Raw genomic sequence first — 25,382 nt, 5'->3', positions numbered from 1 at the left:
TCCCGGCTACCGCATAAAAGAGCATCTAATTTCTCTTTACACATCAGCTTGCCGCTAACTAAAAACCAGCAACGTGTTTAGTCTGTGGGTAGTAAAAATCCATAGGGTTCTTTAACAGTATTTCTTCAAGGAAAACCAGTTAAATAATGTTTAGTCATGGAGAACGGCAGCATAAGAAAATAGCTTGGGTTTTTTTAAAAGGGAGAAGTGAATGCTTCAGCAGGGCGTGCGGTACAGCCCAAGATAATGGCTTTGATTTAACATTCTTCTCTCGCCAGGGATAAATCTGATAGGAAAAAGTCCATAGCTCTGCCCTGGGAGCCAGAATGCTTAGGATTATTTACAGTGTGGACCCTAAGTAGGTCTACGCAGAAGTAGGTCTTATTGACTCAATGGGATTTACTTCCAAAGAGATGGATCACAGCCCAAGAGTAGAATCCAACGTCGCTCTAAGTCTCTTATTCTGTCACTGCAATAATTTTTATTTGCACTTCCAGCACCCCGCTAAATCTGTTCTGATGGGTTCCCCCAACAATCTGGAGCAGATTCGGCGAGGGAGCAAGGCACTCGCAGAGAAGTAGGAGGGAAAGTCCCATTGCACAAGTGGTTCTGTATCGCCCCAAACCACCCTTTTTGATGCTATTTCCTACTTTCCAGAAAAGAAGAAAATGCTTCTCATTTATTTATCAGGCACAAAACACAGCACACACTGTAAATACTTTTTTTGGAGTGGAACTCATTAAGCTGTAGGCAATAGATTTTAGCAAATGATGTGTTAAGACAGAAAATGGATGGCTTGTGAGTAGGATGTGCTTGCATTCCTTTTAGTCTTTGATTTGTAAGATGCCACTTAGTTCTGCTGACCTAAGCCTTATAAGCAGGGCACTCTACCAAAGAAAACTGGTTACCAGTTAATTTATTAGCACTGTGAAGGTGCATGTGAGGCATGCCATGGAAATACAGTGCAATTGTTATTTACACAGAGAGAAGTCAGATCATTGATGTCTTTTTCTCAAGCTCTTGCTTTGTACCAGGGGTGGGAAACAGTTTCCTCCCTGCCTGAATCTTATTCAGGACCTCAGTATATCAGTAACATCTGGCAGTGGGGTGAGCGGATAGAATTCCCTCCCCCTCCTGTATGATAGCAAGGTGGTACACATGGCCATGGCTTGGAGAAAACGAACTCAAGGGCCAAATTGAGACCTATGCCAGGCCTATGGGATAGACGTTCCCCACCCCTGCTGTAAGACTATGTCCAAACCAGCTACTTTTCCAGTACTCAACAAGATTGACAAGTGGAGCATACATTTACATGCATATTTATTCCAAAGCAAGCCCCACTGTGTTCAGTTGGACTTGCTCCCTTACAAATGAGTATACAGTCATACCTAAGGTTACAGACGCTTCAGGTTGCATTTTTTCGGGTTACGGACCGCCAAAACCCGGAAGTACCGGAACGGTTTTCTTCCGGGTTTCGACGGTCACGCATGCACAGAAGCGCTAAATTGCGCTTTGCATATGCACAGAAGCGCTGAATCGCAACCTGCATGTGCACAGACACACCATTGCCGGTTGCAAACGCTGCGGGTTGCGAATGTGCATCCTGCGCGGATCACGTTCGCAACCCGAGCGTCCACTGTATAGGATTGTAGCAATCTCTGAAGTTTCCCCCACAAACCCTGTCCAAAACAGGTGTTTGTGAACTAGAGCCTATTTTTAAAAAATGGGTGTGAGCAGGGCTTCTTTTCAGCCAGAACCCACCGAAACTGAGTTCCGGCACCTCTTTGTAGCATACCAGCAGCTGTATAGCAGCACGGCACCCAGAGCTGTGTGTCAAGAGGCTTTGGGCGGCATGCCACTCATTCCCCCCCCCAAAGAAATACTCAACAACTTAGGGTTGTCCATCAAAAAGAAGTGGGAGTTCCTGGATGTGGGAAACTGCAAGTGTTATAGGTGATCCAGGTTGACACGAAGCTCGTATTTCCTTGTCAGCATACAAGAAGTATCAAATAGCATTAGCTGAATGAGAACCTTTATGTAGACAAGGATTGTTGTTGTTGTTGTTTTAGGTGGACAGACGGGCAGGGTGGGGGTGGGGAGCTGCTGTCTCTTTAAGAAACAGCAGTGGCTCAGCTATGCCTGTAGCAAAGAGCTCCCTCACAGCTGTTGGTGATTAAATAGAGAATTCTAGCAGAGTAGAATTGCAGCGATATGGCTGAGCCAGCAGCTTGCTTGAGTGCTGACTGTTGGAGAAGGGAGACAGCATATAAATTGAAAATGGAAGAGAAAGGGCGAAGCCAATGTGTAGCTTTGGGAAGGAAAGAGGCTACTTTAGGATCTGTGACCCTGAGAGAATGTGCCTTTCCTGAAAAGAACCAGATGCACACTTTATACAGGGGGGAAGACCCAAATAACACAATAGCCCATTCAGATTTACAAGCTGGAAAGTGTTGTTCTGTAGACAGACACACGCACACACAGTGATATTGATTCATCTGTGAATTTCTTTTGGCTCGCTTTCCCTGAGCACAATGTAGTCCACCTTCACCCTGTTTTCAGTTTTGCAGGTGGATGTAAGGGGATGTAAGCAATTTCTGTCCCATCCCATGTTCCTCACAGTCACGGTCAGATTTGTTTCCTTTCCACCACCGTTTGATTTCTGCTTCTACTGATGCTATTCATCCCTCTACCTGTGATGGCCTGAAAAGGTAAAGGGACCCCGACCATTAGGTCCAGTCGTGGACGACTCTGGGGTTGCGGCGCTCATCTCGCTTTATTGGCCGAGGGAGGGGGCGTACAGCTTCTGGGTCATGTGGCCAGCATGACTAAGCCGCTTCTGGCGAACCAGAGCAGCGCACGGAAACGGCATTTACCTTCCTACCAGGGCGGTACCTATCTACTTGCACTTTGATGTGCTTTCGGACTGCTAGGTTGGCAGGAGCAGGGACCGAGCAACGGGAGCTCACCCTGTCGCGGGGATTCGAACTGCCAACCTTCCGATCGTCAAGCCCTAAGCTCAGTGGTTTAGACCACAGCGCCACCCGCGTCCCACTGATGGCCTGAAACTCACCCAATTAATTATATAATTAATTTCATCCCCTTTCCAAGGAAGGGAAACGTCAAAAACAGGGCAGAAAATCACTTCATTATTTATGTAACGTTTCATGATGTTAAAAATAAATTAAAACGATTGCAAATATCACTCGTATCCACTTGTGTGATCTCTGTACCTGACTTATGATGGATGCGTGAATTATGGCAACTACCTCTCCCCATTTCCATTTTCCAATGGGATTCTCTGACATGTCTGGTGGGTAGGGAAGCAACCGGAAGGAGGAAAGCTGAAGGTTATTGTGTTTCAAAGAGAAAGGCAGGATCTCAGAAATGTGATCACACAGCCCTCTTGGAAACAAGCTTATGATAATAACTTAGCTAATAATAATGAACCTTGAAACAAGGGTAGATGTATGAGTGCAATTGCAAAGTACTGTAGAAAGCAAATGGAGGCAAGGAGACCCTCCCTGCTCTTTTGCCAGTGATTTCATAACTGGATATGCAGCAGGTGTACTTGGGACCGTTTTATTTTGACCCTTTAATATGTTTTTCTAAGAAATAACTGGTACGTTTTATATATACTACAGTGCCACAATTTCCCCCTCTCCACTGCTACTCTGCATTGATAAATTCTTTTGTATTATTTATTTATTTAATTTCTTTTATACATACATACTGCCTTACACCTGACAATAACTTCGCTGTATATAAAAAAAGACAAAAATACATAATAATAAATTTTATTTATACTAATTTTTTTTTTATTTCTACCCCGCCCTTCCCGGTTCAAAAACCGGGCTCAGGGCGGCTAACAACAAATTTAAAACACTTAATTGTAAAAGCAGCATAAAATGCAGTATAAAAACATGAATAAGTATAAAATTCAAAGTTCAGAAATCAATTTAGGGGAAATCCATCTAATAAGCATTAGATAATCACCAGGGCTAGGTGGCTGAATTAGTCCTACTTGGGCCAGCGAGGAGGCCAGGGGAGAATTAGTTGTGGGGTCTCAGAGTGGGTAATCTTCATAAAAGGGGAGGGGGAGGGAAGAGAAGGGAAATAAAAGATCAGGCTGAAATCAAATTAAAGGCCAGGCGGAATAGCTCTGTCTTACAGGCCCGGCGGAAAGAGGTTAAATCCTGAAGCATAATAACAAACAAAGCAGTAACAATGTTTTACATTATGACAACCTAAAATATGAAAAGGAGTGCCTGTAAAACAAATGGTCTGGGCTATCTAGTTCAATATTCTGCTTTGTTGTTGTTGTTGTTGTTTAGTCGTTTAGTCGTGTCCGACTCTTCGTGACCCCTTGGACCAGAGCACACCAGGCACTCCTGTTTCCACTGCCCTCCACAGTATGGTCAAACTCATGCTGGTAGCTTCGAGAACACTGTCCAACCATCTCGTCCTCTGTCATCCCCTTCTCCTTGTGCCCTCCATCTTTCCCAGCATCAGGGTCTTTTCCAGGGAGTCTTCTCTTCTCATGAGGTGGCCAAAGTATTGGAGCCTCAGCTTCAGGATCTGTCCTTCCAGTGAGCACTCAGGGCTGATTTCTTAAGGATGGAGAGGTTTGATCTTCTTGCAGTCCATGGGACTCTCAAGAGTCTCCTCCAGCACCATAATTCAAAAGCATCAATTCTTCAGCTCTCACTTCCATACATCACTACTGGGAAAACCATAGCTTTCGCTATACAGACCTTTGCTGGCAAGGTGATGTCCTGCTTTTTAAGATGCTGTCTAGGTTTGTCATCGCTTTTCTCCCAAGAAGCAGGCGTCTTTTAATTACGTGGCTCCTGTCATCATCTGCAGTGATCATGGAGCCCAAGAAAGTAAAAAGCACAGGGCACAATATAGGGGGGAACCCTTTCCACTGGGTGGGCAGGTGGTGGATGAGGTAGAGCTGCCCCGCTGCTGATCTCCACTGATATCTGCCTGCAGAATTACGCCAACATCATTCTGTCAGTGCAGAGTTCCGCTTCTGTTGCCATTTAGGCAAGTGGAAATGCTTGCCAGTGGGACCCCATCAATGGAAGCCAGCAGAGTGTCCCCAGTTGGTGCATCCCATCGGCAGAAAGAGGCTGAGCTTGCCCACAATATGTTGCGTCCCAAGTTGCCTCCACTGCTGTCACTTGGGCCTTTCACCCTGACTGCTATGCACAGAGAGGCTGCAAGCACACCAGGGGACCCTTTTGCTCCATTAAGGCTCAGCAGGCTGAAGGTGAGCTTTGTGCTGCAGCCTTCGTTCCAATTGTGGATGTTTCCACTATAGCTGCTTCCTCTCTGCCTGGCAGATCAGCTGAGCGCAGCACATTTTTAAAAAACATTTGATGTCTTTGTTCAGTGGGATTTCTCTGAAGCCACTTTCCTGCGACTGAATCCTGTGTCATCAGAAACGCACCGCTCTGCTTTTCACCTGTCAGTTTGTGGCGAAAAGCTTTTGTTCACTCTATAGCCCTTCGCTTTGGTAGAAGAGACGGAACTGCAGCAATGATAGTAGTTAAGGTACAATTTCCTTGCCTTCTGGGACCCTTAAGAACCATTGTGCTGTGAACTGTGAAACTGACCATCTCTGCCTCAGAGACCTTGTTACACAGATAAATGAGGCAGTTAGGGGGGGCATGTATCCTACTATACAAGTGGCAGCCCTCTGTTTTGAAGGGCTGTTGGAGGACAGTCCTCTGTTTGAAGGTGCCCTCTAATTGAAGGGCTGCCTGGTCAAGAAAAAGAAAAAGGGGGATCGGGAGGGACCTTGTGGATGTTCATCCACAGTGAACACCTGGACAGGAGACTGTGCAGGTATCCAGGCTGCCTAGTCAGCTTCCCCCACTCTGGAGATACTTGGTGTATTTTCATTTAAATATTAGTAATTATTCCTAAATTTGTACCCACACCTAGAAATGTTTCCGTAGTGTAGATTACTGTGACTAGCAAGACTCTTCCTGTCCAAACGCAATTGCAGCTTCCCAACCAAAACTCCTAGACCCTGATGCTGAGGCAAGGAAAGAAGGGCTACCCTTATGCTATTCATATAATCAGTTATCAGTAATCAATATATTCATATATGCTCACACATAATCAGGGCTTACAGTATTTTTCTAATCCATTTTGAATCAAAGGAAAGCTTTTGCATTAGCTAACTGCAAACTGCTTGAAACAGCACTTAGAACCGACCTTTTGCCTAGAAACATCCGTGTACCCTGAACAAGGGGAAGACATGAATCAGAGACACTGGTACAAAATCCCCTCAAATACAGGCTAAATTAATCCACAGAACAGGAAGAGCTAAACCACAAAAACTCCAAAACTCCCTGTCCTGTCAGAATTAGGGGAAAGAATCATAGAATCATAGAGTTGGAAGAGACCACAAGGGCCATCGAGTCCAACCCCCTGCCAAGCAGGAAACACCATCAGAGCACTCCTGACATATGGTTGTCAAGCTTCTGCTTAAAGACCTCCAAAGAAGGAGACTCCACCACACTCCTTGGCAGCAAATTCCACTGTCGAACAGCTCTTACTGTCAGGAAGTTCTTCCTAATGTTTAGGTGGAATCTTCTTTCTTGTAGTTTGGATCCATTGCTCCGTGTCCGCTTCTCTGGAGCAGCAGAAAACAACCTTTCTCCCTCCTCTATGTGACATCCTTTTATATATTTGAACATGGCTATCATATCACCCCTTAACCTCCTCTTCTCCAGGCTAAACATGCCCAGCTCCCTTAGCCGTTCCTCATAAGGCATCGTTTCCAGGCCTTTGACCATTTTGGTTGCCCTGCTCTGGACACATTCCAGTTTGTCAGTGTCCTTCTTGAACTGTGGTGCCCAGAACTGGACACAGTACTCCAGGTGAGGTCTGACCAGAGCAGAAAACAGTGGCACTATTACTTCCCTTGATCTAGATGCTATACTCCTATTGATGCAGCCCAGGATTGCATTGGCTTTTTTAGCTGCCGCGTCACACTGTTGGCTCATGTCAAGTTTGTGGTCAACCAAGACTCCTAGATCCTTTTCACATGTACTGCTCTTAAGCCAGGTGTCACCCATCTTGTATTTGTGCCTCTCATTTTTTTTGCCCAAGTGCAATACTTTATATTTCTCCCTGTTAAAATTCATCTTGTTTGTTTTGGCCCAGTTCTCTAATCTGTCAAGGTTGTTTTGAAGTGTGATCCTGTCCTCTGAGGTGTTAGCCACCCCTCCCAGTTTGGTGTCATCTGCAAATTTGATCAGGATGCCCTTGAGTCCATCATCCAAGTCGTTGATAAAGATGTTGAATAAGACCGGGCCCAAGACAGAACCCTGTGGCACCCCACTAGTCACTCTTCTCCAGGATGAAGAGGAACCATTGATGAGCACCCTTTGGGTTCGGTCAGTCAGCCAGTTACAAATCCACTGAGTGGTAGCATAGTCAAGACCGCATTTTACCAGCTTCTTTACAAGAATATCATGGGGCACCTTGTCAAATGCCTTGCTGAAATCAAGGTAGGCTACATCCACTGCATTCCCTTCATCTACCAGGCTTGTAATTCTGTCAAAAAACGAGATCAGGTTAGTCTGACATGACTTATTTTTCAGAAATCCATGCTGACTATTGGTGATCACAGCATTCCTTTCTAGGTGCTCACAGACTGTTTGCTTAATGATCTGCTCCAGAATCTTCCCTGGTATTGATGTCAGACTGACTGGGCGGTAATTATTTGGGTCCTCTCTTTTCCCCTTTTTGAAAATAGGGACAACATTTGCCCTCCTCCAGTCTGCCGGGACTTCGCCTGTTCTCCAGGAATTCTCAAAGATGACTGCCAGTGGTTCTGAGATCACATCTGCCAGTTCTTTTAATACTCTTGGATGCAGTTCATCTGGCCCTGGAGACTTGAATACATCTAAACTAGCCAAGTATTCTTGTACTATCTCCTTAGTTATTCTGGGCTGTGTTTCCTCTGCTGAATCATTTGCTCCAAATTCTTCAGGTCGGGCATTGTTTTCTTTATCGGAGAAGACTGAGGCAAAGAAGGCATTGAGGAGTTCAGCCCTTTCTGTGTCCCCTGTTTGCATTTCACCATCTTCTCCTCTGAGTGACCCCACTGTTTCTTTGTTCTTCCTTTTGCTACGAACATACCCATAAAAACCTTTTTTGTTGCTTTTAACCTCTCTAGCAAGCCTGAGTTCATTCTGTGCTTTAGCTTTTCTGACTTTGTGTCTACACGTGCTGGCTATTTGTTTGAATTCCTCTTTGGTGGTTTCCCCCCTTTTCCATTTTTTGTACACATCCTTTTTTAATCTTAACTCAGTTAAAAGTTCTTTAGATAGCCACCCTGGCTTCTTTAGGCACCTTCCATGTTTCCGTCTCATTGGTATTGCCTGACGTTGTGCTTTTACTATCTCCCTCTTAACAAACTCCCAGCCATCATGAATTCCCTTTCCTTTTAGTATTACTATCCATGGGATCTCACCCAGCACTTCCCTAAGTTTTATGAAGTCGGCTTTCTTAAAGTCAAGAAATTGAGTCCTAGTATGCTTGGCTGCTCCTTTCCGCTGTATAGTAAACTTCAGAAGAGCATGATCACTCGCGCCTAATGATCCTTCCACTTCTACCCCACTAACCAGGTCATCAACATTGGTTAGGACCAGATCTAAAATGGCTGTTCCTCTTGTTGCTTCTCCCACTTTCTGGACAATGAAGTTGTCTGCAAGGCCAGTGAGGAATCTGTTTGACCTTATGCTCTTGGCTGAGTTTGACATCCAACAAATATCCGGGTAATTGAAGTCCCCCATTACTACTATCTCCCTTCCTTTTGCATGCTTGGCCATCTGTTCCAGGAAGGCATCATCTATGTCCTCCGTTTGGCTTGGGGATCTATAGTAAACTCCCACAATGAGGTCACTGTTATTCTTCTCTCCCTTAATTTTGACCCAAATGCTCTCACTTTGGCTTTGAGGTTCTAAATCTTGGATCTCTTCACAGGTATACACATCCCTGACATATAACGCCACTCCTCCTCCTTTCTTGTCTGGTCTGTTTCTCTGAAATAGATTGTATCCCTCCATTATTACATTCCAATCGTGGGACTTATCCCACCAGGTTTCAGTGATGCCTATTATGTCATATTTAGTTTGCTGTACCAAGAGCTCAAGCTCATCTTGTTTATTTCCCATGCTTTGCGCATTAGTGTACAGACATTGAAGTCCATTAATTATTCCCCTGTGAAAGGTTAGAGAGCACATCACTGCAGGCAACGGGAAGCAGAAGTAGAACTCTGCGCTTGACCAGAAGCTGTAAGCCTGGCAAGAAGCTCGCAGTATACAGTATAGTCTGCAAAAATTCCAGTTAAATATAGATATTTTCACAAAATGCATATTTCAATACCTATTTTATCTCAATGTGTACATTTCTACATGTATAATCTCCCTTTAATAATTTTTTTTTTTTTACTTTTTTGTGTGGGGACCTGTATTGTAAAATTCAGAGAAGTGTGGAATCCGTAGGATAATTACATCCCGGTCCTCACCTCAGTCCAGGAAGTGTGGACCAGATCGCTGTGCCTCAGAATTCAAAGAAATTAAATTCCACAAGCATCCCTAGATGTGAGCCTGTGATCTGATAAGTGTCTTTTACACAGGCTGTACTGCTGCATGATGTACTCTTTCCAATAAGAGGTACATTCAAAATATGACTGAGTTTTTCTCATGGACCCGTGGAGGCTTTGATCCAAATTGATTTTCAGCTAGGAGCCAATGTGCACCAGGTTTCTAAAAGAAGAGCCTGAAGCACACCCAAAAGTAGCTGCAAAAAAACACACAGGACCTCCATCAGGAAGTGGCATTGGTTCTGCTGTTCATGCCTGAGAAGGGCAGGGAAGCTGTCAGAGCTGGGTTTTAGCAAAAGATGGGACTATACTTAGTTGCTTCATTGTTGTGGTACAGTATAGGGGTTATTTGGCTAATGTTTCTGCCACCGCGGCAGACAGAGAGCACTGATATAAGGTTATTGTGTGATCCGTGCTGAGTGCTCTGTTAAACTTGTTAATGTTGAAAGGCCTCTGTTTTGGCTTTAAAAATTAGGTTTTTATGAATTATAAACAAAGCAGCACCAGCAGAGTTCTACTGGCACTTCCATTTCTTTTCCTTCCAAAATCTTCTCCAGAGGGTTGCCAACCCTCGGGGGGGGGGGGGGCTGACTGCAGGGGAGAGAAGAGGAGAGGAGAAATGTCTGTTCTGCCCATTCAAGTCCCTTGTCCTAGTGGAACAGCAGTGCCTTGTTTTCAGTAACATAACTCAATGTGGCAGGAGTTTCCCATGTATGTTTTATACAGCTCAGGGAGTTACCCAGCAACATTTTACGGAGCTTGGGGCGGGGCAAGGTGGAACTGGTCTTCCACAATGATGATTGGAGGAGGAGCGGAAATGGCCGTGTTGCTTCGTTCCTGCCACTCCACTGCCAGCTACGTTGGCACAAACCCGTCAGGTAATAAAACGGAATGGCAGCGCAATGGAATTGAACTGGCATGCTATTTCCACTGCTTGCACACCCTTGATTTTATAATTGTAGCTTGTGTGGGTTTTACAGAAATCGGGTCCTCCCTTAAAGAGGGCACCCATTGCGGTGATACCTGGAAAACCGACACCCTGTGTTGTGGGTGGGTACGATTGGTCAGCCACAATACCCGATCGGTAGGTCCCTTGAAGCTGGGTTCAATCTGGCCAATGGGACGCAGTCCAAACGGTTCAAGGAACCTATTTATGCCCATGCACGTGACCCAGAGCTTCCTCTTTCGGCACGTCCATTCGGAATACCCGCCCACCTCTCCCTACTTTTAGGGCTTTGCGCTTGACCTTGCTATGCTGTCGTGTGTCGTCTGTCATTGAAACAGGGGCATGGCAGGAATTTTCCCCACTTGGCTGATTTGCTGTTGCCATATGGGTTTCGCCTGCCATGTAGCAAAGCGTCACAACTTGTAAGGTTGCGGATAGGCTGTGGTTCAGGTGATAGGGATGGGAGAACGGTCTCGCCATCCCTATGTGAAGGGTATTCCATTAAAGGAATCCAGGGATTTGATGGTTTGGTCAACCCCTGAGAGGGGGTTGTGCCTGTGCCTGAGTCCAGGGGGACATTTGGGTGGTGGAGTTAGCCTGCTCCCGGCTTTCCGTTTATCCAGGTGTCCACCCTTGGCTGATCTATGCTGGAACCCTGGGTCAAACCAGAGCCTATGCAACCAGTTACTTTCTGTAATCAATAAAGTTGTGGTCTAAATTCTGCCAAAAACCAAAACCAAAATTTTGAGTCAAGTGTGAATTTATTTAGGGGGGAGGTTTCTGGGTCTGAACACGCAAACAGGTGACTCTGTAACAAATCTTGTTGTCTTAATTTTGTCCCTCAGATGTTCCTGGAGCCTGTTTATTCTTACAGTTTGGGCCAGATTTGCACACATGTGCTGTCTTAAAATGCATGACGGTGAAGTGATGGAAAAGGAGGTAGAAGGTTCCTCCAAGCAAGGGGCAGGGAACCTAATGCTTGGAGGCTTCTCTGCTCAGCCCTCGGGACTCTGCCTAGGCCACACCCTTGTCTAGGCTACACCCATCACCAACCCTGCTGCACATGCTCCTCAAGTTCTTTCTCCTGGCTGGGATATGTCCTTGAGCTGTGACAATGTCTCTTGCTTGCAGGAATGGAGAAATGGGGAGTATGTAGAACCTCTTAGCCTTTGGATGGTTGAAATTTAGCCTCCTGTGCAAAGGTAAGAGTCCCAACCATTGCTCTGCCCATCATCACTGGCATGTGGTTCCCCAGACTGTTCTTCATGTGGGAATGTGGCCCTTAGGCTGTAATAGGTTTCCCAGCCCTGCTCTAAGCTGTCCCTGATAGTATTAGCAAATGAAGTTGGGCTGCTTCCTTCCATCTCCCATTCAGCCTCTGCCAGTCAGCGGCAGCAGATTTTAGCCAGACCAAAGAACATGCCATAAACCTGGGAGGAAGCATCAGTGTATTCCCCAGCAAGTCTTCTTGTCTCCCTAATGCTATGCAGAGGAACAGCAACGCCATGCAAAAACCTGCAACTAGCACATGGAATGGAAAAAAACCACACAGATCCCTTCAAAAAGTGTGCAGCTTGGAATACTCTGATAGATAGGTTCTATGATCATGGTGCTGGTCTGTAATTAAAGGAATAGAAAGTAGCAATTTTTATGATGCAATTGCAGATTTCACTATTTAACAATTAACATTAGATGCTTTATACATATCCTCCTTGAATCTTACCTCTGCCATGTAGTCTTAAAATTACTGTAATTTGGCAAGTGATTAGCAGTGAACTGATTCCTGTTATTGCTCTACATACATGACTTTTATTTCTATTCCTTAACCCTGACCAATCTGTTAATATCCAACTTGTTTGGGTGTTAAGTAGAGTGAACACTTCATGCTTCCTCTTTGACACATCCTTAATGTGGGTCATACTACTCTTTGTTAGCACGTGAGTTCAGATTTTGCAACTTTTTAAGGTGGTGGATGGCAGCAGAAACTTTTGGATTTTGAAATGTGATTTGGAAGTATATGCTTTTCACATCTGTATCCACGATGAATGCATTCTGATAAGGCCACACTGATTTCAATTTTCTGAAGGCGCTTAGTTCTCTATGAAGTTTACTGGTAACTATTGCAATTTGCTGGCATTTCCATCTGCGCTTGTTTAAAATCATGAGACTTCCTGGTAAATCTGAACATTTCATGTGCTGGAACACTGCAGATTAGCTACTTCCCCACCTCACCTTCCAACACTGTGAATGAAACTCTGCTCATGGAATATCTACATGCAACCCATATATATATATATGTGTGTGTGTGTGTGTGTGTGTGTGTGTGTGTAAGAGAGAGAGAGAGAGCCTGTAGAAATCTAGAGAGATGCTGCATGATCTTGAAATCCCAAATTGCAATAAACGAAGCCTGTGCCTTTAAAATATCAGACATGGAGCAAATTTAGGGGTGGCCTTATATTGCGTTAAAAATATTGGGTAAATTTAATGTAGGAGGAGCTTTTATTATACTGCGTTGGACATTTTAGTCATAACCCTCCCAAGTCAGTATCTTATTCACAAAGAATTAGAAGGAACAGAGCTGGGCGGAAGAAGGAAAAAGATATGGTTTCTTACCCTTAGTCTCTCTCTCTCTCTCTCTCTCTCTCTCTCCTTTTCTTTAAGTTACCAATTATTGTAGTCCCTGATTGGCAGTTGCTTATTTCCTACCAAGTTGTACAGCTGCTGTGTTTTTGCAGTTCTCTGCCATTCAACTCAAAATAAAGAAAACTTCGCAGTTTCTCCATGGCAACCATTCCATCACTTGATTCTTGTTCTATTTCCAAGGTGCCTGAAAGGCTCCTCACAAGGGGGAGGAAACAAGCTCTAAGCAGGGTTTGAGAAAGTGAGGGTGGTGAAAGGTACAATGGAATTTAGAAAATATTTCCGGTCTGCTACTTGGAGTGGTCCTGACCTTTCCTCTCTTCAGGAACACCTTCTGGTAGATAGGGTTGTCTGAGGTTGGCATTCATGTAGGGATGATTCAGCCCGCCCACCCAGGAGCAGATAGACAGACAGTTAATTGTGGAAAGTATTTTTTTTAAGAATATATACAGAAGTGGGGGTAGGGGGCGGCATTTGAGTGTGGTTTGCATGGGTGGCAGAGAAAAGGAGGGCTGAGTGGCTACTTCTGTAATACACAAATTCGCAGAAAAGCTTTTTGTGGTGGTTTTTCCAGCAGAGCTTGTAAATATCTTATAGTTAATATTGGCAAACATTTAGTGATTGGGGACACTCTTACGTTGGGGATATGTGTATGTATGTGTGTGAGAATATGCGTACATGGGATTTCAAACAGAGGACAGGCTTGTAGTCTTTTCAGTAATTTTGCTTTGCATTCTCTGTTGACTTTAGGGTGCTTCCCTTTCGTGTACAGTGGTACCTCTGGTTACGTACTTAATTTGTTCTGGAGGTCTGTTCTTAACCTGAAACTGTTCTTAGCCTGAAGCACCACTTTAGCTAATGGGGCCTCCTGCTGCTGCCGCGCCACTGCCGCTCAATTTCTGTTCTCATCCTGAAGCAAAGTTCTTAACGTGAGGTATTATTTCTGGGTTAGCGGAGTCTGTAACCTGAAGCGTATATAACCTGAAGCATCTGTAACCCGAGGTACCACTGTACTGTAGTTTTCCGTCTATAGGACACCCCCATGTATAAGATTCCCCCTATTTTTGGGGACTCTGATTTAAGAAAATGGGGGGGAGAGGGCACAGAATTGTTGAGCTTTTATGGGGGCTGGAATAGCCGAAAATCGCTCACCCGCCGTTGGTGATAACATGCATCGCTGAAGACCTGCAGCCACCAATCAACCGCGCGATTGCCACAGAGGCAACCAATCGCAAACAGCCCTTCATACAGCCACCAATCACTTGCCCTGTCGCCGCAGAAAATCTCCTGCTCGTGGCTGCAACCAGTCGCCCAACCCCCCTCTGCACTACCCATGTATAAGAAAAGGGCAAATTTTAAAGTTACTTTTTAATACAGTATTTACCCTGCATTATTTCCATCAGGTTGCCTGCACACAATAACCTTTAAAGCACATTCAGAGCTCCCCTCAAAGAATTCAGGGCATTGTAGCTTGCTCCTCACTGAGTTCCCAGCAAGCCTTAACAAACCACAGTTCCCACAATGCTTTGAAGGGGGGAGTGCTTTGAATGTGCTTTGAAGGTATAGAGTGTATAGACACAGTGTCAATTAAAAAATATTCTCTGTTCTTAGGGAAGGACTGAGCAACTAATTCCATCCTGTTCCACTTTCACTGGCATGCAGTCACTGATTGGTTCTGTGCCATTGTGTGCATGCTGTTCACTTTTTGTGTAAAATCTCTTAAGTTCTGTATGTTGTTTAGTCGTCTTAGTCGTGTTTGACTCTCTGTGACCCCATGAACCAGAGAATGCCTTGGAAACTCTCACTTTCTTCTCAAAGCTTCTCCTTTTTTTATGTCCATGGAGTTTTCTTGGCAAAATACTGGAGTGGTTTGCCAGTTCCTTCTCCAGGTGGATCACATTTAGTCTAAACTCTCGGCTATGACCTGTCTGTCTTGGGTGGCCCTGCACGGCATAGCTCATAGCTTCTCTGAGTTATTCAAGCTCCTTCGCCACGACAAGGCGGTGATCAATGAAGGGGAAGTTCTGTATATATCCCAGAAAAAGGAATAGATAGATAGATAGATAGATAGATAGATAGGAAACGTGTGTGTGTGTAGGAAACTTTTTTATTTCCAATAAATTGTCTGATTTCCATTTAAAGTCATCCAAGTTGGTGGCCATCACTGCCTCCTCTGGGAGCAAGTTCCATTGTTGGCCTATGCACTGTGTAAATATGTGCTTTCTTTTCTCTCCTGAATCTCCCAGCGTTCATCTTCATTGAATGTCACTGAGTTCTAGTATTATGAGACAGTGAGAAAAACCTTTCTTTGCCCACTTTCTCTACAATTTCATACACCTCTGTCATGTTTGCTCTTACTCACCTCTTATCAAACATCCCAAGCATTGTAACCTTTCTGCATAGAGGAGCCTCTCTAGCCAATCGATCGTTGTTGGGTTTTTTCCCCTTTCCTGAACCTTTTCCAGCTCTATAATATCCTTGTTGAGGTGAGCCAACCAGAACTGAACACAGTACTCCATGTGGGGTCGCTCCATAGATTTGTATAATGACATTATATTGCCAGTTTTATCTTCAACCAGTTTCCTAATTATCCTTAACATGAAATTCACCTTATAAAAAACACAGTGGCAACATATTCATTAAGTTATCCACCAATGGCATGCAGTCAATGGACTACGGGGACTAGGCTATTCCCCTAAATATTCCCTTGGTGCCTCCTTCCCCAACCATGGAAGATTCTGCCTGGCTTAGGGAGGGAGGCGTGATGCTCACACGTGTGACGTCAGGACGTCACACATGCATCCCCTCACAATTGCCCTCCCAAGCTGGCACCTCTGGGCCTAACTGTTCCTCTGTGAAAAAAATCACCATGTTATCCGCTATGATCACAAAGTCTTGTTCCTAACCAGTCACTGCCAGTTCATACATACAGTTCATATATGTGCGCCTTGATGTACATCCATTTACATTTGTGTACTTTGAATCACATTTGCCATTTTACATCCTTTTCACTCAGTTTGGAGAGATCCTTTCGGAGCTTTCCGCAATCCCTTTTTGTTTTGACTGCCCTGAACAACTTGGTTTCATCTGCAAACTCTATATCAGTTATGAACAAGTTAAGAAGCACAGGTCTTAGTACCAATCCTTTCTATATCCCTCCATTGGGAGAACTGTCCATTTATTTCTACTCTCTGCTTCCTCTTTCTCAACTACTTACTAACCCAAGAGAGGACCTCTCCTTCATGACTGCTAAGCTTATTCAGGAATCTTTGGAAGGTACTTCTTCAAAAGCTTTTTGAAAGTCTAACTACGCATTGCAAACAGGATCACCTCTATCTATGTACTTTGCTTGTGCTGTTAAGCCAGCTGTGAAGTTTGGTATGTTCCTCAGGTATATAATGCAGCTTGCATGATTCTGGATAAGCCAGTTACGGAATGACAGATTTTGAAGGACATAAACTCATAGATCATCTAATCCAAGCAGCTCTTTTTTAGGCCCTGTGACTAATTATCCACACATTTTGCTGAAGACTAAGCAAAAGGCTCCCATAATTTGAGAACGATGTGTGATAGGAATCTCTTTTTTCCATGGTTTCAGTTTCAGAGCCTAGCAATGTTATCTATCTACCAGATCAAAATCTATCATTCAAAATGTATGTATAGCCACACAAGCTGAAGAATGAAGAAATAAACTGAATATGCTGGAAGACCTGAATTGGTTTTTGCGCTGACTGAATGTTTTTGCAGCGCACTGTCGATCTGATGTACACAATATGCTAGAAATATGTTACAGCATTTAGGCTGGATCTAGACACATCAAAGAAGCATTTCAGTTAAACGTGTTGCAAACTTTGTATGAGAAATCGGGTAAGCAGAAACAGAAACTCCACAGCACCATCTGGTGTCACAGTGTTAGAATGCATAAACAACACATATAAAGCGTTTTTTCTTTGCCAATGTAGCTGAGTCCTTAGGTGCCCATAATAGAATTGGTTGTACAATCAATTCCCTCTTCCTGCCAGCCTCCGCCACACAAACGACAACAATCACCCAGTTCTACTTAATTGGATAGACTTTTTCATATGTTTAAAAATATTTTAACTACAAGTGTGTTTGTGTGTTGTACACAAGTTGAAATGACAGAGGGTTCCTACATCGGTACAAGATGAGGAGGAGGAAGTCTGCAGTCTTTCCTTAATTATAGTTTTGTGCGTTTCAAAATATAAAGTAAGACTGCAATACAAAGCAAGCTTTAAAAGGGAACAAGTCAGAAAAGATTGTTTGGCCGAAGAAAACAATCACTTGGGTGATGATGTTTTTCTGGGACCCCTCTATCCCCATGAGATATTAGAATGAAATCCCTATTAAAGACCCTCCCCCTTTAACACATTCCCCTGCAGATTCATTTCTCCCCTCCCCCCTCACTACTTATTTACATTGCTTGGTTTTTTCTTAGCAACAGTTTAGTATCAGCTGCACCACAGCTGAGAGCTTGTAAACATGGTGGGAAGAAGCAGCTTCATTAGTGGCAGAATATTTATCTTCTTGTTGCTTTTCCAGCCTGTGAATAATATCTGAGTATGTTGTGCCAAGTTGAATGGTTCTAATTCACTACAACATAAATCGCTGAAGGCAAATATATTGTTAGCGAAGCCGTTGATGTGCTAATCACGTTCCTGTGTCTCTAAGTTACATAAAAATGCATGCATTTATGCAGTTAGGAACCTTGAGAAATATTAACAGATGACTCTGCGAAATGTACAAGGTATATTTTTTTCCCCTCCACTGTCATTTGATAGCCCATGGAAACAAACCAACACATTTTATATTCTTATATATATGAAGATCAGGATTTCATGGTTATGACTGTCAGTGTTGATTTTTAGGTATTGAAATATCATCAAATGCATTTAAAAAAACAGCTTTAAAACTGAAATGATATTCAAATAGAGGTCACTTGGTTCTCTACAATGAGATCTCATCATAAAATTATCCAAAATTCTCAGAATTCCATTAACTATATATCAGAACTACAGCTTCTGATAGCTTAAGAACTATATAGTATAGGTGTAGGTGTTTCGCATTCCAGTGGTACTGATTCATTTAATATGTTTTGTCACACATTGTGAAAAAATATACAGGTAAAAAGCACACATCTATTTAGGTGCCTGAAATAACTCTATTGACATACATACATACATACATAATTTTATTTGTATGCTGCCTTTCCATAGTTAAAACCATGCTGAAGGCCACTTACAACATGTAAAAAACTTGTTGTTGTTTAGTCGTGTCTGACTCTTCATGACCCCATGGACCAGAGCACACCAGGCACTCCTGTCTTCCACTGCCTCCCGCAGTTTGGTCAAACTCATGCTGGTAGCTTTGAGAACACTGTCCAACCATCTTGTCCTCTGTTGTCCCCTTCTCCTTGTGCCCTCCATCTTTCCCAGCATCAGGGTCTTTTCCATGGAGTCTTCTCTTCTCATGAGGTGGCCAAAGTACTGGAGCCTCAACTTCATGATCTGTCCTTCCAGTGCGCACTCAGAGCTGATTTCCTTAATAACAAACATAAAAAAGTAATCATAAATAAATAAAACATCAAAAATTACACAAATTGGGGGGAAATCCACATAAACATATTAAGATCTAAAATAAAGATACAAAAAATAATATCAGTAACAGCAGCCCCCCCCCCCCCACCAAATCTTCTCTGAGCAATTCCCTAGCACTTCTTGGTAAATATACAAGTTCACAAAACTGGATTTCTGTTAAACCACAACTATCTATAAACTATTGTAGTGCATAAGAAAAACTATGCAACGAGAGGAATTCCACTTTGTAAGTTTGACAAATATTTAGGAAAACCACTGTTGTTGGAAGTGCTGCCAAGCTTGCTACCAGTGAGCTGGGTTAAATGCAAGTGTTGCGGGCGACTGGTGTTCCTAAAAGGTGCTCATTGCAACTCCAGACTGTGCCATTGTTAGCCTATGACACAACATTTCCCACTAGGCAAGAAATATGTTCCTGCTGTATGAGAATGAGAAATGCTTAAAGTAATGATTTCTCGGTGTCAGGGAAGGGAGGATTGTTGCGCCGCGTCTTCCCCAAATAATACATCAGTATATGCAAAAGCTAGGACAAGTTGTTCTTCCTTCATAGCTAGGATCTTAGACAATATTACAGTGCGCTTGCTCTTTTGCATGCTGCAAGAAGGATTGTGTGAAGTGGTTAGTGAAGGACCTCTGACTCTTTGCATGTTTTTCTTTCACCAGGTTTCTCATACACACAGCAACCCAGTTCATATGGACGGGGAAGGAGGTTTGCAGTGATTTTTAGGAAGTCATTAGCTTGCACTAGGCGTCCTATTGGGAAGACCCAGGTTCCATGTTCTGGAAGCTGGGAAATAGGGGCAGTACAGGATTCCTTTTGGTGTACTGACCTCCCTGCTGCACCAAGGATTCCCTGTCAGAGCTGCTCCAGGTCATGGTGGATGTTCTCCTGGAGACACCTAGTTTGGTTGTCCTAGGGGATTTTAACATCCATGCCGACACAACCTTACAAGAGGCCGCTCGGGACTTCGTGAAACGCATGGCCTCCATGGGGCTGTCCCTGAATATGTTTGGCCAAACTCATGGTCGCAGACGTGCCTTAGATCTGGTATCAGGAATTTTTTTATTTCCTGAATCGGGAATTTTTTAATGTCTAATGTTTTACCATTTGTTATGTGCTGTAAGCTGCCCAGAGTGGCTGGGGAAACCCAGCCAGATGGGCAGGGTGTAAATAATAAAATTATTATTATTATATGACTCCATGAGAATCAAATTATTATTGTGCCATTGGTATATATTTAAATGTAACAGGAGTGTAGTGAAAACAACTAAAGTACAACTGGAGTGTACTAAATGCAACATTGTGCCAGTAAATGAGTGTATGTAGTAGTTGCCAGCACATACATACATGCATTCTCAGTTTTGGGTTTCTACTTACTCTTGAATTCAGGCATCAAGTGTTTTTAATACATGATCTGTTTTCCCTGCCCATGGCAAGATAAGAGAGATGTTCAATTAATGAGTCATTTCTGCTCTATCAGGACAATGGCAGTGATTAGCTGTAATGTCTGACTTTCAGTTCCGCTAGGAGCACAGCTGTGCATCCAAGGCTCCAGTCAACTCCCACTCTCGACTGCAAATAGGATTTCCTCAGCAATAAAACCACCATATATGCATCCGGATTTCTGAATAAATTGCTGGTGGACTTTGTCAGAGACACAGCATATATGCCTTGCCCAGTCAAAAGTGTATTCAGTTGAGTTTAAGGGGAAGTTCTAGGGTTGCATATTAGCAACACACGCAAAGCAGAATAAAATTAGACAGCAGCTAGTGAACACTATTTTGATTGTGTGATTTTTTTAGTACACTAACCAACCCCAGATCCATTATTTTCCAATCTCAAGGGCTCTGCCAGGTTAAAACAAGTTCACCTCTACTGAAATCTTTTACATGCCAAGCTATGAAATCATTTTCAGAATGAAGTTGAGCATTTTCAAAAAGAAATGTAAGCGGAAATAAACTGAATTCCCTGCAGATGTGCACAGGACAACACAATAGTAAAGAGGAAAACCAGCTGTGGTTAAGAAACCCAGCAGCATGGTTTCTGTTTGAATAGTGTAAAAAGATTTAAAGTGAAATATAATATTAATTTTTCAGTTCAAAATAAATCTGGTGCTATGAAAGGTAGACAGCCTTTCTACCTGTACGTAGCAAGAAGACCACATGCCACCGGGATAATAAAACCAATGTTTGCTTCTGCTAAGCAAATTTAAATAAGAGTCCCTCCTGAATACGAACCTCAGATCTCCACTGCCTTTTTTTATTCTTTTCTTTGTCTTTTTGCATTTGTCTCTGTGTTTACATTTTTTTTTTAATCAGCTAAAGTGCTTGTCTCAGGTGCACATAGCGTCCAGATGGCAACATGCTGGCTTTTATCAATGCCAACAGTGGGAATAAGGGCTTTTCATTCAGTTCTGGGAGAAACCAAGCAGAGCTATTTCAAAAGTCTGAAAACGGTGTAGTGCTTGGATTCAGGAGAAGCGGGTAATGCAAGGATCAGAGTATCCTGATGCAACAGGTAATCTTATATAGCATATCCTCCAACATTTCTCTGATGAAAATAGGGACGTCCCATTCCGTAATGATAATTTTACTATTTATGCCCCACACATCTTACTGAGTTGCCCCAGCCACTCTGGGCAGCTTCCAACATAATAAAACATTAAACATTAAAAAACTTCCCTATACAGGATTGCCTTCAGACAGCTTTGGGGGTCGGATAACTCCATACCTTCCAACATTTCCCCAGTGAAAATAGGGACATCCTAAGGATAAGTGTGACATTCCAGGATCAAATCAGAAACTGGGATGGCTTCTCTAAATAGAAAATTGGGACACTTGGAGGGTCTGGTATAGAGTTCACATAGCAACACATTCGTTCAATACTTAGACCCTTTAGCATAGCAAACAATGACTAATTGTTCAACGTTAGCCAAATGCAGAGTAGATCCATTGAAATCAGTGGACTTAAGTATGACTGATATTGCCCCAAAGGATTAAATTGGCTTCAGTGCAGCGCTGGCGCACTTTAAACTCTGCCGTAAAAGCAAATTCTCAATCATTTCAGAAAACATTCTCCAGAATGTTAAACAGCTGCTTTCAGGGATGCTATAGATCGCGTGTCATGCAGCTCAATAAGCTAGGTTTGAAGCTCTGAGTGTATGACTGCAATATGAGTAATCTAGTATGTGCCATGGCGTTCTCTATTTCTAATCGCTGGGTTGGAGTCAATCTTCTACTTACATGCTCCATAAGTTTAGAAGCTGTTTTCATATCTGGATGGCACACTCACAAGAACTTGCTTACGCAAATATTTTCGCATGCAGCTGCTGCACTTTACAGACTGCCCATATTGACTTCTAGCCACACTGTCATACACAGACCAAGTTGTGTGAAGGCTGGATTTAGCATGTTGACTTTTCACGTGCCCCCAAACTGCAGTTTGTCAGTTGCATAGAGCAGACATCTGAGCCATGCTAGTTTTGGCATGTTACTGGCATTCACAAATATTCTTTGTGCATGGCACTGTGGGGCTCAGAGCCAGTAAGAGCTCACAAAAAAATAAAATAAAATAGGTGTTTCAGGCAGGAAAGGTAATATGATGAGGCTTTCTTTTTCCCTAGAATAGTGTCCTATTTCTCCTTAATGTTGGCCAAGTGCCTACATTATGCCAGCAATGGAGCAAACCAATTGGGCGCCTGGGGCGGCGTGCGTGCCCTGCGCCCAGGGCGAGGCCAACTGCCCGTGGGGGTGGGGCCAGCCACCCATGGGGCGGGGCAAGCCAGGGCAAGAGGCAGAGCCTCCAAGGAGTCTGCCTGCCTCCTCCCACTCAGCCGCCCTACAGCTGAGGGGGAGGCAGCGGGCAGACTGTTTGAGGCAGTGCAGAGCCTGCGGGCGCCCAAGCCACCGCGTCACTCCCAGGAGAGACATGTGGCTCGGGCGTGCTGCAGGCCCCACGGTGAGTGCCGCCTGGCATTTTGTCACCCCCCTCAGTGGTGACACTTGGGGCGGGCTGCCCCCACTGCACCCCCTTCCTCCGCCCCTGCATTATGCCCATTCCTTCAAGCCTGATGAAGATAATGAAGAGATTTCCCCCCCCCCCACATACACCCCTAGAATTCTTCAGATTGCAACTTTCCTGGTGACAGGGATTTTTATTTTCAGTTGAATCTCTCTGAAAAGTGCCCTTTCTTTGAACATTCTGGACTGGCTTTTGTCTGAAATTCCACAGCAGCACCAATAGGATGCAATATCATGTAATGTTGATTTGTCATAATGTGAAACAACTACATCAGAAGGCAAGTTCATAGGAAGTTAAGGCTGAGCTGTTACCTTTCCAGGAACAGCAGGCACAAAATACAGCAATGTTTATAAATGCACCACGTTGCTGCGTTTTCTTGAGTACCTCTCTTTCCTGGCCTTGCTGAAAGAGGGGCTATTTCAATCTAGATATAATGTTTTAGCTAACGTTACAAAACTCCTTTGCTTGTACACACAGTGCATTAAGAGGAGTGTGTTTTGCCTCGAGAGTTGCACCACTGCATCCTCTCAGTTGAGCATCTTCACCTAGACCTCACAAGTGGTATAAGGATTTCTAGCTGCCAACACCAAGAAAATCCTGGCAGTTGTAAGCTCAGCATTGTTCAGATTTCAGAAGAGATGGTGCCATAAAGAACAGATAAATCACACTTGTTTTTCTTTCAAGTCATTTTACTTTTCTCAGAAGACTCAAAGGGAAAAAACCAAATTGTTTAATTTAGGACTGGCTTATCTGTTTTGTCGGTCTCTTGGAGTGGTGACAAAAAATTGTATTAACTTTTGCAGGGGTTTAATAATTCATCATACAATATATGTTTTTCTTGGAGAGAGAGAAATCTCCAGAATCCCATTGGTTTACTGTGGATAAGCAATGAAAATAATTGGTGTAATGAGCAGATGTGAATCAAAGCATGAAGTCCTGGAGGGCAAAGTTCTATAAAAAGCGCAGTATTGAAAAGTTCAGTATCACAAAATCATTTTATCTAAATCTTCACATTTAACCAAAGTGAACAAACATCCATAGATTTCATTTCAGCCTGGTCTCTATCTCTCTCTCTCTTTAACCTGGCAACAGCTCCTGGTGGCATGAATGAGAGCCTGAGGCACGTTTTTGGAATTTGACTTGTACTAATTGAGTGATCATTAAGTGAGAAGAGAATGTGATTTGGTATCTGCACAAGAAAGCTAAGCAATGTTTTTAACGATAAAATAAAAATGCTTTTAAATGATCTCATTTTGTCATGGGGTTTTACATCTTTTAAAAAAAGAAGAAGAAGCTAAAATCAATTGGAATTCATTAGTTGGAAAGAATTTATTTCCAGTATGGTCAGTGCTTATTATGTGAAGCCAGATCTTCATACATCTGCCTATCTACTCTAACCCTTTATGCAGGGTTCAGATGTTCCAGATGTTACTGTGCTTCATTGCCCACGCCAGCAGGGGCTGATGCGAGTTGGAGTCCAGCAACATCTGGAGGTCCAAAGGTTTCGCCAGCAAGTCACAGCTTGTAAGCTGATAGAACCACATTTAAAAAAAAAAAAAGAGCATCAGAAAAGCCCTCTAGATTGAGGTGGTGTTGGATGCATAGCCATTCTTGAGTCCATATGGCGGCTGTGAGAAATGAAAGGCAGCAAACAGCTCAGAAAATTAAATGTGGGGCCTGCCAGAAGAAGACATAATTCATGCTGTGTATGGGCAAAAGGAATCTATTCAAGGCTTGGCCAGACTGGGAGTGGGCTTTCATGGGATTCTGTATGTTCTGTTCTATTTCACCTTACAGTGGTACCTCGGGTTACATACGCTTCAGGTTACATACTCTGCTAACCCAGTAATAGTGCTTCAGGTTAAGAAATTTGCTTCAGGATGAGAACAGAAATCGGGCTCTGGCAGCGCGGCAGCAGTAGGAGGCCCCATTAGCTAAAGTGGTGCTTCAGGTTAAGAACAGTTTCAGGTTAAGAGCGGACCTCCGGAACGAATTAAGTACTTAACCTGAGGTACCACTGTATTTCTTTTTACGTTGTTTTAAACTGTTCGTAACACTGTGCTTCCGTTGTTGTAACTTGCCCTTCGACCTTAGAGTGAAAGGTGGGTAATTAATATTGATACTACTACTCTAGTAGTAGTAGTAATGATGATGTTCCACGCACAGAACCCCATCAGCACAGGATCTCCTACTAATCGCTGTGGTTGGAATAACTCAGTGGCATGGCCAACGGTGATATACATGAAGAACTTTCTCCAGCATGAGAGAGAATGGTGACGGTTCTGTGAGCATGGAAATTCCTTGCTCAAGAATCCTTCAGACTGCAGCACCTTTGTGCTTTGAAATGTACCACTAAAGAGCCATTTCACCACATGTTCCTATTTGTTTTGAAATTCATGTGGAACTTTAAAATCTTGGTTACATTTGCCCACAGAATACCCCTGTTAGGTTGGCCGCTATTTTCATTTTATAGAAGGTGGCTTAACACCTTTCCATGGTAATGGACATTTTTGGCTCCCTTCTTACCTCTGTTTT

At 43.4% G+C, this 25,382-nt stretch overlaps 1 protein-coding gene across 13 annotated transcripts in view; it reads left to right on the top strand.

Moving 5' to 3' along the window:
• DLGAP2 (DLG associated protein 2) overlaps positions 1 to 25,382 on the top strand; it is a 401,938-nt gene that overhangs the window by 261,630 nt on the left and 114,926 nt on the right. Inside the window, exon 1 of one of the 13 annotated variants that reach the window (XM_080999014.1) lies at positions 13,404 to 13,471. The exons of 11 other annotated variants lie outside the window; for them this stretch is intronic. The gene's annotated coding sequence lies outside the window, so the exon portion shown is untranslated. Of the gene's footprint in view, positions 1 to 13,403; positions 13,552 to 25,382 lie in introns of those variants that run through there. One more of the 13 variants, XM_080999016.1, reaches the window with a different exon arrangement.

This window comes from Podarcis pityusensis (genome assembly GCF_964106645.2).
Source record: "Podarcis pityusensis genome assembly, chromosome: 3".
NCBI classification, from domain to species: Eukaryota; Metazoa; Chordata; class Lepidosauria; order Squamata; family Lacertidae; genus Podarcis; species Podarcis pityusensis.
This window is presented reverse-complemented; position numbering and strand designations above follow the sequence as displayed.